Here is a 15,991-nt window from a genome sequence, read left to right on the forward strand (position 1 = left end):
TCAATACTAAAAATCTTCATTTAACTTTTTCAGGATGCTGTATTTTTAGAAAAAGTAACCATAAACGAATAAATTTCATTAAAACGCTCTTTAACCCCTAACATATACATCAGAAAAATGGAAATTTTTTTTGACTGTTTGATCTTGTTCTTTATATTATAATACAAGTTAGAAAATGGTATTTTATTACAAAAACAAAATTTTAAATGTAATAACTACTGTATTTATAATTTTTACATACACATGAAAAAGTAATGGATTACACACATCTTATTCAATTAGAGCAAATTAAACAAAAATTTGAAGCTAAATATAACTAGTATAATATAAAAATACAACAATATAATTTTAAATGAATAAATTCTTGTAATAAAGAAGCTGACAACATCCACATCACATCAGTAAAAAACTAGTACCACTACTGCCATCAATCAGGAAAATAGTAAATTAAGTATTCTAAAGTAGCAACAAACTCAGCTCGGGCTTCAAAAAATAGAAAAGTTAATTTTTCTCCTGCCTGAAGTCAAGTTCGGGCATCACAAATAGTTGTCCGAACTAGATTCTGGCAATGGGTTAAAAAATGCTGTCATAATAAAAACGATGATAAAAAGAAAATTTAATAAAAAAATTACAAGAGAAACAAAAAAAAATTTCTTAGTTCTAAAATATAACTTTAACATTGACAATCGCAGTATTTTATGTTACTCGTCTTTACTGTCATGTTACTTGTCTTTGCTGTTATATTATTGTCTATTGTATATACAAATAAAGTGATTTAATAATAGAATGAAGTCCATTAGAAACTCTCTGCTAACATGCATCGCTTTAGTTAAAACAGAAAAAGCAAAAAATGAACCAAAAAAGTTCTCAATTTTTTAAATATTAAGTGTTGAAAAACCGATAAATTTAATTCGCCTAAAAATAATTTAAAAAAAGAAAATCAGAATTAAAATACAAAATTCATTGTTCAGTATAAAGTAATCTAATTAGAATGGCATAGAATATACAATAACATACCTAACATTTAATTAATACGGAAAACATAATTTAACTTGAATTGAAATATCCATTTCATTTTCGTATTCAATAAATTCAAATTTGAAAATACAGCGGGTCTGCAACAGTAAATTAGTTGTTGCCAATTTGCGAAAAGCAATGTACACCAAACACCTTTATATACCAGGATATTTGACTCGGCTACCAGTCTTTTTAATTAAATTGACCCATTTGATTGGTTAATAATTTCATCATTTTCATCGTTATCTTTTAATTGTTTTTTCAGGTTTACTAGAATTCACGATCGCAACGAACTAAAATCAGTCGAATACCTGCGATTTCTATATGAACAGTCATTTTGTTACGTCCTTAATGAAGTGTGTTGCATTGTAACGCTCCTTTTTTACTGTGGCTTATTAAACTTAACAAAGTGAAATGTTTGATATTCCTTCTTATATAAGCGAAAACAAAATGGTATCTCTTTTTTTTAAAGAAGGTACATCCAAATCATCTCGGAAAAATATTTGTAAATAAACAGAAAAAAAAATGCATCTTCTTATTAGAGTTAAAACCTAATGCCAGCAAACTACTAAATTTACTAAGTAACTTTACTAAATATAATGATATAACATGAAATGCCTATTTAAACTTTACATTCCATAAGGACCTTACCTCCAATGGGACCTATCATATTACTTCAAACATTAAAATATGCAAAAAGTATACATAAGCCCATAATTTTATATCATTTAATTTTGCAAAAAAGTTTTTGTCAACAGTTTTTATCTAAAAATTTTAAGTTTCAATAAAAAACATTATTAATAAATTAAAAAACGCAAAATAAAAAATGGTTATAAAAAAAAACGATTCTAAAAATTCCTCAAATTAAAATAATAATCATATTATTTTTTAAATTCTTAATCGGACGTAGAAAACCATTCTATAAAGAATTATCCTCAAGTTAGAAAAAAAAAAATTCTTACAAGCAAATTTTTTATTATCAAAATCATAATACTTACCTAATTTATAAATCCGGAGAATTCCAAAATGATATGTTCTTCGTTTGAAAACTTTATTCTCAAATAATATATACATAGATTATACCTTCATTACTTTAGACTACATACCACACAATAAAATTTTATAATTGCAAAATCTCGATATGAATTTCAGTATGTAACTTAAAAACACAATAGCTGAATTTTTATTCTATGCATTTCTGAATCATATTACTTCAAACATATACAAGCATTGAAATAAAGTAAGAAATGTTGACTTCACTTTAATTTGTAATGAGTTGAAGACAAAAAAAATTGTATTTTACCGTAATACACACATCTGTAGCAGTATGCGATTCCGAAATCGGAAGTTATCAGTTGCAAGTTTGTTGATAATATACGTTAAAAATCATTGAGAAATGTTTCTTCAAATGTTTGGCGTGTTCTGTTTCTGAAAGATTTGCCAATGTTCTTGAGAGTTTTTTCAAGTTCTTCTGCCTTTCCCATAGGGAAATTCATCATTTTTTTCTTCTTCTTTTTCTTTTTTTTGCTAATAAGCAGAGCGCTCTGCTTATTTGGAAAAAAAAAAGCGCTGTTTTTATGTTCGTAGTGGCCCTGGATCTGTCTTCATTTGCGGGTCCTTTATGAGTAATTTCAAAGTAAAAATTTTACTTTTGAATAATTTTTAATTATTTTTATTTTAAGAAAGTAAAACAATTTAAAAACTTGAATACATTATTTGCATGGAAAGTTTAGGGTTGCAGATTGCTGTTTTATACTACTTTATGCATCTATTCCGAATTCATCTAACTTATTATCCTTATTCTTAAAAAATAATAACACTGAAGCATTAATTCCTTGGACTTCAAAAAATTTAAATTTGGAAAAAAAAAAAAAAAAAAAAACGAACAAATCAGTTATGGGTTTATATGCCATTGGAAGAGATTTTAATTGACTAACTAATGTGTCAATTAATGAAAAATAAATTTAAGCTTTAAATATTTCGTTATATATTGCTAGTAATATAACATCATCTTCATCTCCTAATAAAATGTCAAACGAGAAATTTTTGGAGAAATACTCTTCCTCTCATCTTCACATTTAAAATTAAATAAATTTTCTTTGGAAATGGTTTCACGAGTAGAGAACTTTTCTCTCTGTCCACTCTCAAAAAAAGCAATCAATTTCAGACAATCATCGAAAGGAGGACCTTATATCTGCACCCTTACGAAAATTTAAGATATATTTAAGGTTGATTTGATGTATCGAGGTTATTTTGAAGTATATTTGAGGTATATTTAAGGTTGCTGAAATATTAAGGTTGCTGAAATTAAAATAATTTCGACATTCCTGGTATTTCATTTTTAAAAATTCATTTTAAAAATTTCCTGATCCACAAGCTATTCCCCCCCTCCCTTTCAAATCTATAAAATATAACCTAATTTTGTTTTCAAACTTTCCGGGTGTTATGTAATGTTTTCGAATATGCTTTTTAAATTTTTACTAAAAATATTTTCGCTGTGGGTGTCAGGTTAATATTCAAGTAAAAAAAAAAAATATCGAACTTTAACCAATTTTTGTGGAGAATACAAAAAGTTAATTCAGTATAGAAACGAAATTAGTAATTAATAAAAATAACAAACAACTCTTTTTTTCAATCTCCGAGAATGTTGAGAAACCTGAGACAGTTCTCCATGAATTAATAAAAGATTTCTTGTTATCTACCGCATTTATTATTATTATTAATCCAAATATTTCGCTTTTTGTGTCAAAATCGGTTTGTTTCCACTCCTTTGAAAAACGTAGTGTTTTTTTTATTTTACATTATTATTTTATTCATAATAATCAATCAAAAATATTCTATACATTTAATGTGTTTAATGTAAACAATTTAAAGTTCTGAATTAATAATAAACTTAATTTATAATTAAACCGTTACATGCTGCTTCACTTTAATTTCATGTTTGTGAAAATTAACAACAGAAAGTGAGTTTTGTATATAAGTGATAGTGTGATTATTTTAGAACGCACAATATGCTAGCATATTGAATTGTATTGAACACTAATTTTACGGTAAATTCGCAAATAGTCTAAGAAACAGCTTAACGAGAAGAATCTAACTCAGAGTCAAACTGTAATATTGCATAAGGAAAAAAACACTGAAATAGCCTCAAAAAATCATGGTTATACATAAAAATAAAATAATTAACTAAATAAAAAATTTTCTATTACAAGAGTACAGAATATGTACTAGCATTAAGAATGTATGTTATTATTATGTATTAATGCAAGTTATGCCATATTTCAAAAGCTTATATAGCCTGTGTTATGTATGATGTTATAGCTTTTGAGTAGTAAATATATCGATATATCAAATTTCTTCTTCCTCGGCAATGCATAACATATTTATTTAAAATCATGTACTTTTCAATAATAAGAACAGGAAACAAATCCTAAAAATATTTATTGATTTTTATTTAGAATAGTTTACTTTGATATTCATTTCAGTTTAAAATAATTTACTTAAAAAAATGCTTTTCGACTTAGATTATTTGATATTATTTATGTACATTTGAAAATACCATACGTTAAAACTAAACTATAATAAAGAAGCTGAATCCTTAAATTTAAAATGTTTATCTATATGAAAAAATTGAGTAAAAATATAAGAGACTAAAAGAAAATGAAAGGCGAACGAATGAATTTTAGGATGTTCAAAAGTGGGTGAGAAATGTAAAGAAACTTTTTTTCCTTATCTAAAGGAAAGTGAGACATCCCATAGTGCATCCCACTGTAACTTTACTCTTTCTTTTGAAGAAGTCCCCCATTCTTAAACAAGAAAAGATTAAAAGAAAGACCAGAATGCAGAGAATCCATGATCCCTGAATAAATTTTTATTTTTCCACTACCACAAGCAAAGAGAAAAGAATTTGTTCCTCCTCTTCGTATCACATTACAAGATTGCAGTCCTTCTAAAAAGGCAATTAACCAGGGAACCCCTTCAGACAGAGATAGATCTTCGGTGATGACCAGAGGACAGAGAAATGTAAAATCCATAGGGTGTCTCATGCTTGTAAATCTTCAGTTTCATCAGGGGTTAAAATCTCTTTGAAAAACGTTTTCCGGATCTGTTGGATAGATTTCAAAAAGAACCCCTGCTGTAAATTAGCGTAAATCCTTCCAAAACAGGAAATATTTGTCATCCATGGTGGGAATCACCTCCACAAAAGTGTGAAATACTAAAAATGGGAGGTGCTTCTGTCTGGCTCATCAACTAATTTGAAGCAATGAAGGGATTTAACAATGAATACACCCCTCTATTTTGAAAAATAAAGACAGACGTAATTGTAAGTTGTTAAGTGTTCACGCTCCTATGAACAATTCTGCTCGTTCTAGCTGTTATTTCAAAATTTAATTCAAGAAAATAAATATTTATAGTCCATTTTAGAATTTTATAATCTAATTTGATAGGTAACAGTTTTTTCAGATAGGTTTTAATTCATTCAACTATTTAAGTGGTAAGATTTTTTTCCTTGATTGTAAGTAATCATTTCCTAAATATTTAAATAAATGTATTACGCATAAATTATTAATTAGCGTTATATGCGTTCGTTATATTTTTTAGAAATGATGTCTATGTGAAGGGATGCCAACTGCTAAGATTTCTCAGAAATGTTTTATTAAGTAGTGGAAAGTTAAAGACCAAAACTTGCAAACGTTTGGATAATTTTGGTTAAATTTAAAATGCTTACCACTAGATAACTGGAATGAAATTGTGTTTAACACGAAATTTCGAATTATACATAGGTAGTGGCGTAAAAAATAATTTTATATCAAATTAAATAATTGTATATCTGCATAAACCAAGAAACAAAACATAAATTTTGCTATCACTAGAAAAAAGTTTCCCATTAAACAGAGCAAGTTGGCATCGCTCTATATAGAGGGACATTTGGCTCTCCCCCCTTTTAATGTTATATATTAGAATTTATGATATTTTTCAGTTTCTATTACTGCTGTTTTATATGAAAAAACATTTAACATGCACAAGGATTTTTTTGTATTAATAATTATATATTATATAATTAAATATTCGTTAATGCTTTATTATTAAAATTAATATGTAATTAAAAAAAGATAAATGTTAAAATTTCAAATGTTATTGGGGACAAAATTTTTTAAATTTCCTGAAAATTTATTGCGATAGGTAAATAATTTTGTATATATTAAGTAAGTAACATTCTTAAAGTAACATGCTTTTCTTTTTATTTATTAATAGATAAATTTTGAATTTAACCACTTGTAAAAGTTTGATCTTTTTTTTCCTTTGAATGGTTAGAAAGCATATCGTCAGTTGTTTGCATTTTTTTTTTTTTTTTTTTTTTTTTTTTTTTTTTTTTGTACTCTAAGTTACAGAAGTACAATTTTAATTACATTTTAATGCTTTAAATGTGAATTGCAATAATCCTTCTACTTACAAATTGAAATTTTTTCTTCTAATTTTTAAAGACATGTTTGCTTTTAATTTTTAAATTATATTCAGTTTATATTTATCAAACTGTCTTTGACTTTGAAATTGAATCAACTTCTTCCTTATTTCTCGGCCACAAAATTTTGCAAATCTTTCTCCTATATTTTTTCTTTTTTTTTCAGATTGCCATTTTCTTCCCTTTTTTTAAAAAAAAATAGATTAAACAAATACTACTTTTATAATTTTATATAAATACTATTCTCTTAATTTTTAAGTGTTTTACAATATATATCACTTACATTATCATCCCATATCACATTGCTTGAAAAAAATTGGTATACTATGTTTAAATGGGTTTATGAAGTGTCCTCCATTTATATATTATATTTATTTCTGGCAGCAAAATAATATTAATGTTATAATGTGTAGTTTATAACCCAATCATTACAGCAGTTTTGTAACTTGAAAGAAAAAGTTATCAATAAAGTGATAATCACAATAATATTTTTTCATTAAATAATTATCTTTATTTTAAGAGTATATTTAAAAATAAAAAAAAGCAATAAGCATCTAATGTATTGAAAAACTGGAGCCTGTTTAGTTATGAAGGCTAAGCCTTCTTATAATGTATTTTCATGAAGATGCAAAAAGTCATCTTCTCGAATATTTCAATGATTTATATTTTTCTTTTTCCATAAAAACAGCTTAATTTACACAATTATAAACGACCTTTATAATTGCGCAGAAATTTTTTTTCATTTTGCTTGAAAATCTCTCTAATTACTTCTCAGATTGCGATTACCCCCTAAATTTTGGGATTCAGAAATCCAAATCCGTCGAAAAAATGGCATGTATAAACAGAAACTTCAGAGAAAGTACGTTTTAGTATCTTATGTCGTAACTTAAAATATCATTTTAAATCATATCAATATCATATCATATAATCATATCAATATATATCATATCAATATAATATAAAATATCATATTTTAAGTCACCCCTTGAACCATTGAGATGAGAAGAAAGTGAAGATCTGATCATTAGATCAAAAGTTATCAGGATGGTCCGTTTATTTATTTTTTTGCGCACTGAACGTCTAAAAATTTATAATTCAAATTTGTTTAATATTTTGCTTTATTTTTAGTTTGTTCCATTGTGATGCGAGGAGAATTTTTCATAATTTTTTTTTTTTTAATTAAATATGCTAGAATGTATTCTGGTCTATTTCTTCACTTTTTGCCTTTTTTTTACTGTTAGCAGAAGAATTATTTTTAGATATTCTTAAAACTAATCGTCAACTTCCCCTAATTTATTTCTCAATAAAGAATGTATTATTGTCGCTATTAAGTCTTGTTTTGTATGTAATTGTGTATATATTTTTTCTTATTATCTGTTATTATATAATGATTGTAAAATGTAATTATATTAAGAGCATCGGTTTTTTATTTTATTGAACAGTAAATAAACTAATCAAAATATATCTTTTGATTGTAGCTACTTTATTCGTAATTATCATAACAAATCGTAATTATTTACACTGTAATCTTTAATGAATTTATTATATCGCGATGATTTTATTGTTTTGATGTTAGCAAAGCGTGATTATTTAAAAAAAATCAATTTTCTTCAGTTTTAATTTTGAAAATGTTGGGTAATCATCCGGTTATGTTATGGTTCTTCTTTAACTCAGAGCTACATTTGTTGCGTGTACGTAATTTTGTTAACAAATTATATTTGTAAAACTTTAAAATATAATTGTGCTTAATTATACAACTTCTTAGAATTTTTATTGACAATTGAAAAAACGCAATAGAATCTTCTATAAATATGATAAAAAAGGTATTTTAATTTCTTACCGATGAGGATTTCGAATACACGTGAATGCATAACAATTAAAAAGAGATAATTTTATTGTAATATTTATTCATTTATCAATCTGTTTTTTTTTTCTTTTTTAATTCAATTCAATCTTTTTGTGATATTGTCAAAAGAGTTAAATACTTCAAACCTTGGCGAACAAAAAACAAGGGGCGCGCTCAAATGATCAGAAAGTCGGGTCCACAATCGTGGTTGCCGGGAGAAAAGTGTTGCACCAAGCAGACTCCTCAATTCTGCTTTTAACATGTAAAGTCTATGGCGGGCTTGTCATACTTTGAATCGATTTTTCTTGTTCAAGAATCGGAGTGATCAATTAAAAAAAAAATACTAATAATTTTTTCAATCTTTCCTATCCACGAAAATGTAGGTTAATTTTTTTAATCTTTACTATTTTTTGTAATATTGCCTTTGAAACACAAGTCACTTTCTACCTTTGAGTAAGGGAGGAAGGCAACTTCCACCCCCAAGTTCACTAATCTTCTCGGTGGGAGGTCTTGCTCCCTTTTGAAAATCTTTTTCTCTCTCTGTCCTTCTGAAGAACTGATATGGGGAACGCTTTAAAAACCGATAGCTTTCTTTTTAGTTATAAGCTTGTAATTTATTATGAAAATTATATTTGCTGATAATTCGTTCATTCTATATACATTTTATTTATTTAGTAGTAATAATTTTCTTGTTTTTATTCATTTTGAGAATGGAATTTATTTTTTAAATACATGATTCCCCTTTTTTTAAACTTTGTTTCTTGTTTTTTAGAGATGTTTCAGAATTAAAAAAATTAGCTGCTAAATAAAGTGAGATTAATTAAAATCGAATAAATGACGTAAAGATCTTCCAATATACTATAAAGCATCACAAAACTGCAGTTTTCCTTTTTTTTAAAAAAAATATATCGTACACTCATTTGTAGGTTTAAAAAAACATTTACATTAAAAGAATTTAAAAGGTTCCAATTTTTTCATTCCGTAAATAGTTTTAATTACTCCAATAGCTGGGATAATATGTTTTTTCACGGTAAGGAAAAAAAATAGCTAGTACACAAGACCACGCATCATCCAAACATGAACAAGCACTTAACCCTGTTTTTAGGGCTTTAATGTAAATACGCAAGAACACTAAAGTATTATGAAATTTTAATTTTAATCAACAAATGAAGAAAAATATGAAAATACACGTATGTATTGTAAAATTCTTTAAAAAAAAAGGAATTAAAAGAACATTAGTGGTCATAATTTGAAAATTAATATTCACGAGAGAAAAATACAAACGGTATCAAAATATAATGAATCGATGCTTAGGAACGCAACACTGAAAATATTGAAACCAGTTTGATTGCCAGATGAAATAGAAAGAATGAGAAATGTGATTATTATAAACACCACGAAATTTCATCACGATAAATTAAAAAATAAAATTAAGCTGTAATACTTAGAGTTAAGCTACTCTTTGTTACTTCAGACAGTCAAACTGGTTTTGATGTTTTCAGACCTGATTCCTTAGTTGATTCCCTGATCTGTAGTTCCTAATTAATACACTTTTTAAAACTTTTTTTCGCAATATTCTAAAAATATATATTAAGAGTAGTAATTATGCAATATCTTATGTATTTAATAACGAGAAATTTTTCGAATTCATATTAAAAGTGTATAATGGAATTTTTATTCATAACTTTTTGCTAGAACAAAGTATGTAATCAATGTGTTATTTTAATTTCTCTTCCCTGACCCTCTTTTGCCATTCATGGAGAAGAGTTTTAGTAGAAATTTCCCTACTGCAAACTTTAATTAGTGTAATTATAGTTAATTAAAATATAAGAAAACTAACCGTCATTAGCATTACATAAAGAGGAAAAACACGAAAACCTCCCAGGGTTAGCCAGCATGCCATCTATATGAATATATCTCCTAGATAACCATAATTTTCTGTATTTTTGTATTTGATAAAATTTTGTAAAGTAAACTTGTCTCAATCTGTTGTTATGTTGTAAGTTTTAATCAGAACCAATAAATGCCTTTTCTTTCAAAAATTTCGTTATCGTACTTTTTATAAATTAATTTCGATTATTTGATAAATCTTTATATTAATTACAGTGAGCAGTCTCACAGATCTATGTACTAAAATGTAAAATAACATAGAATTGTTTTATTTTGTTGTTTTTAATGATCCATCGAAATGATCTATTAGAAAAATAAATTTAAACTGTCACTTCAGCTTATTAGTCGAAAATGTTATAATTTATTTTTACGACAGAAATAATGGTATTGTTTTATGAATCCTCAAAACTGAAATGAAAGAGTTACATCAATTTTCTTATAATATTACTTCTACGTTTAGAAAATTATAAAGCTTATCAAAGATAGTTTTTAAGGAATTTCTTAGAAATAAGTTATACTTTTGTAAGTTATTTATTTGTCCTTTTATTTACGACATTTACAAATAAAATGCGTTCATTACCCACTTTTACCATTATTCTTTGTTATTAGGGTTATAATAATTTAATTAAAAATGAAGTTCCTTTATTATATAAAGTAATCACAAGATATTACTTGATAAAAATTATTTGATAAAGTAATCACAAGATATTACTTGATAAAAATTATTTGATAAAATATAAATACCTTTTAACAAGCAAAAGCTGATAAATAAAATATATTCACTTTTTAATAAGTTATATTTTCCTTTATTCCTTTAAAATAAACTTCATATAAAACTGCGCTCTCAAAATATGCAGTTTAATAAATTTATACTAAATAACTGCTTTAGATCAATAAGGAATTTCTTTTGTATTATTGTTAAATAATATCTCTGGCGATAAGTTTTTAAAGTAACTATAACTGAGAAGAAATAATGTAAGTAAAAATGATGAATATGAGTTTGTGGGTGAAGTTTTAAATGTATCCGAGCTAAATTATTTGAATAAGTTAAGTGATATAATCGGAAACTAGATCTGTCTTAATATGATTTAAAATTTTGTGATAATTAAATCGAATAATTTTCAATTTTGATGTTTCAATTTGTTTGTGACAAATAACCCCGGTGTTTATTTTTTAAGATCGAATCATAATTCCAGCTCGGAGTTATTTATACAATAATAATTGTAGTTAGCAAAAGTAATAATTAAAATGAAGTGAGTTTTTAGTGAAGGTTAATTTAGTTCATTCAAATTGCGAAATTCAAATATTTAAGTCTAAATCAAATTTACATAGTAAGCAACCATATTTGCTTAAACAATGGATTAAATGTTAACATAGTTTTTTAAAGTGGTAGAATTTAATTAGTTTCAAAACGGTGTAACAATCTTTAAAAAAAATTAATTAAAATTAAAAAAAGATTGTGAAAAATATTTGTATTTGAATTGTAATTGAAAGAAGAAAATTAAATACGTAATAAAAAAATAAAATCTTAACTCAAGGTTTTACTTTAACATAAAAAGTTTTAAAAATTAGCAAATCAATTTTAAAAAAATTAACAAACTTTATTTGATCTACAGAGAATATATAAATTTATTTTTAATGTAGTTACTTTATATGAATTACTTTCATATGACTACATAGTAAAATTTTATAAATTTAAATACTCTGGTTATTATTAGTTCTCTAAATAATCAAATCAAAATAATAAACAATTCAAGATATAATTAGAAAAAGTGCATGTTAAATAAAATGATAAAACTATTTTGAAAATAAATAAAGTCGTTTTAGAGTTAAAAAAAAAAAATTTTTAAGTTTTTCTTAGAAAGAGAAAAAGCATAATATAAGATGAAGAGTGAGTTTCTTCTGATATCTTTTGAAAGCTAGTTGACCCCCGCAGGTTGCAATCCCCCTTCTGTGACAGTGGTTAGTCGATTAGTTTCGGGTAACTTAACACACGCACCCCCACAAAAAATGTAGGGGAGACAGTGGAACGGGTTTTGGAGGTGCAATATATTTCGTCCCTTTTCGAACCTATCCTTACTGAAGGTTAGAATTGAAATGAAAAGGCCTCCTTAGGTATTCTTTGGCCAAGCTTCAAACAATGCTTTTATTTTGTATTGGATAAAAAAAAAAGAATATTAATATTTTAGGAAGGGCGCCAGTAAGAGATTTGCCTTTCCATAGATACGCCTCTGGTGTAAGCTTAGCAATAAGAGAGAACAGTCGAATATTTCTTGTTTCTTGTTAGATATATTGCAGCAGGTTACGCACAGTATATTTTATTGTCTGTAATTTATTCAAATATGACTATTCTTTTTATTTTGCTTAAATGCATATGTTTTAACGTAGCAGTATGCAAGCTGATTAATTGAGTAAAATGTTCATAATTTCTCTTATAAATGAATGATTGAAAATTGAAAGATTTTTAAAATAGCAATTTTGCTCTGAAATTCTACTATAACTTTATGCTTATCGTTTGCTTGGATATCTGTTGCTAAATTTTATATTGTTGTTTATGAGTGACAATATGTATAATAACACTGCATTTTAAATCAGATTAACATGCAATTTCTTTTTGTAATATATATATATATATATATATATATATATATATATATATATATATATATATATATATATATATATATATATATATATATATATATATATATATATATATATGTATATAAAATCAATTGCAAATAAAAAAATAAAAAAATTTATTGATGAAAATAATATGAATTTTTTTTAAATTTCATCCTATGGGATGTGCTTTTATATTTAAACAAATGTTTATAACAACTAACTATTAGTTTATTCTGCTCGGTATTATAAGTTATATAGGAGATATTGTGCTCAACTTATTTTAAAAGTATTATTTCAAATCATTCTCTCTTAGACGTTTTCTTCACCTAAAATTACTCACAACTTTAAAATAAATGCCGTTTATCAGCTTGTAATTTGTTCTATTCGAATGAGTGTAAAAAAAGAATAAAAATTGGCTCATAACTTTAAAATTTTAATTTATTAAACGATTGTTGATTCTTGATTACACTGATTAAAAATATTAAAATGACTATTTTTTAAGAAACTCTGCTGTGATTGACAAAAACGGAAGTCTTTTTCAGAATCAGCGTCAAAAATTTAAAAAAAAAGCTATTAGTTTCATGAAGTCTGACAAAAAGTTTAAAAATATAGACTAGGTTTATTGAGTTTAAGACTTGTACGAAAAAAAGAAAGAAAATCTAATCATCAAACTTACAAGTACCATAATGATACCAGGTGCAGTGCCGTAACTTCTTCACTCCTCGGGGCCATGGGGCAAACATTTTTGGCAGGGGCCCTTTCAAAAACTTTCAGTACTCCATCTCTAACTGTCATTTTAGCTATTTATGTATTATGTTGGTGAATATATTTATGAAAACAAGTTATTTGTTCGCATATAAATTGGATTACAAAACATTGTAAGTTTTAAACATGACAAAATGCAAAATTTCAGAGAAAACGATTAATCCTGAGAAATTAAATTTTAAAAAAGTCGTACTTATAAAACTCGATTTCTCAGGAACTAATGCACTATTCAACCAATTTCGCTCAAATTTGTATTTTCCATGTGGAGTTAGATACTTTAAAATGATACAAAAAAAAAAGAAAAAAAAAAACTATATGCCTTTCAAAAGTTTTCAGAATATTATCGTCCCAAAGGGGACTGATCGTTAAGATCGTTAAGTCAAGCATCACTGGCTGCGGTCTGTGTGCGGATGGGTGACCACTTGGGTCAGCCTGCGTAGGGACCGAGGGTGTGCGGTATTGGTCTTGCAGCGGCTGCTGCGTTTGAGCCAATTTCAAGCTAAACGCCGAAATGTGGCAAACTTACGTCGCCAGTTGGCGATAAGGACAATCACGATTGCAGACCTAACTGCACCTGTTTTTCTTCTCAGTTCGGTCTGTGACTACGCCTGTGTATATTACTGGGACAACCTGTCCGCCACGATGTTTAATCTGGAATTAACTAACTTGTAACCTTAATTGTTATCCTTTTATTAAATTTATTATTATTTAATTATGGCTGGCATTCTGTTAATTGTTTCTATTCTTCAATCAACTTAATTATTCATTATATGTTTTTATTTTAGGAGTCGCGTTAACATCCACGTGTCTCCTCACTGGTGACCCGGCTTTGAATCTATGCAATCTTTCTAAATTTATGCGAAGACCAGCTTAAATTTTTAATAACCTTTGCTCCTTTAGAACTAAATTTAAAATTTAGCGTTATTTTTTGAAAATTTTTTTTTATTTACAAACTTGTGATTGCAAGGAGATATGGATGGATGGACACATGGATATTTTAAGGGTATGTTATCGAATTTCTGCTGTCTTTTTGTGATTGGTCATTTCAAAATTACTGTTGCTTTAATATGTTTAAATTAATGTATTAATTTAACTTACTGCTAGTATCTCTGATTTAAACTTACTGTTAGTATTGATCTACGGCATGTACGGAGTCTGTTATCTTAGTGCATTATTTTCCGAAATGTTTGAAAATCACTTTCATTTGCAATAATTATTTAAATCTTTTACCATTTTTAGTAAATGTATTTGCATTATTTTCGAGTTTAATTTGATCTTTGCGCTTATCACTGCATCATACAAATTGTTTAATTTTATTTGCTGCCTTAACACTTTAAAATAATGCCGAATGTGGTGGAGCAGGTTAATGATGCAGATAATGCTGCACGTTCTTCAAATGCATCTCAGGTCTCCCATCTTTCAGTAAAAATTCCCCCGTTATGGAAATCAAAAATTAAACTATGGTTTATTCAGGTAGAGAGTAATTTTGAGCTAGCTAAAATCACTAATGATTTAACGAAATATAATTACCTCGTTTCATCAATAGATCCTGAAACTTTATCCTCAGTGTCCGATATTTTATTTGCGCCACCGGCTGCGGATAGATACAACACTTTGAAAGACCGGTTAATAGCCGAATTCTCTGCTTCGGAAAACGAACAAATTCGCCAATTAATTTCTGAATTGCATCTTGGAGACGTTAAGCCGTCCCATTTATTGAGAAAAATGCGCGAATTAGGGGGTAAAAGCGTCAACGATGATTTTTTGAAAACTTTATGGTTTCAGAGACTGCCTCAAGAAATTCAAACAATCTTATCAATTAGCTCTGAATCTTTGGACAATTTAGCCAAAATGGCTGACAAAATTTCAGAAGTCCGTACGACTCCGACAGAAACTGGCGTGTTTGCTATTGGGCAACACACTACGGAAAGCTCACAGCGCAATCCTCCGTCTGAAATAAGCGTTTTGCGAAACGAGATAGCTTCGTTGAGTGCAGAAGTTAAGAGATTATCTCGCGAGCGTAGTAGAGATCAGTCTCGATCACGATATAACAAATCTCCCTACCGACATCAAACTCCTTCAAGATCGCGAAGCGACCCAAAATTTTGCTTTTACCATAACAGATTTGGCGCTCGTGCAAAACATTGCAGAGAGCCTTGTGCTTATAATCAAACTAAAAACCCGGAAAACTAGATACGGCTATCGAAAAACAAGTGTCTGCGACTGCAATCCCGATAGCCAAAAACTCATGTCGCCTTTATGTTTACGACAAACGTTCTCATTTAAAATTTTTAGTTGATTCAGGATCCGATGTATCTTGTATCCCCGCGCCTAAGGTATCTAAAAAATTAAGACCTGAGCCTTTGGAATTATACGCTGCAAAT

General features: G+C 27.3%; 1 protein-coding gene across 1 annotated transcript in view; it reads right to left on the reverse strand.

The window, feature by feature from the left end:
* LOC107441296 (uncharacterized) overlaps positions 1 to 1,152 on the reverse strand; it is a 56,521-nt gene extending 55,369 nt beyond the window's left edge. The window contains exon 1 of the mRNA XM_043051918.3: positions 1,018 to 1,152. The gene's annotated coding sequence lies outside the window, so the exon portion shown is untranslated. The remainder of the gene's footprint in view (positions 1 to 1,017) is intronic.
* Between the last annotated feature and the right edge of the window lie 14,839 nt (positions 1,153 to 15,991).

Source organism: Parasteatoda tepidariorum, chromosome 2 (genome assembly GCF_982258835.1).
Source record: "Parasteatoda tepidariorum strain Cologne lab strain chromosome 2, Ptep-v5.0, whole genome shotgun sequence".
NCBI classification, from domain to species: Eukaryota; Metazoa; Arthropoda; class Arachnida; order Araneae; family Theridiidae; genus Parasteatoda; species Parasteatoda tepidariorum.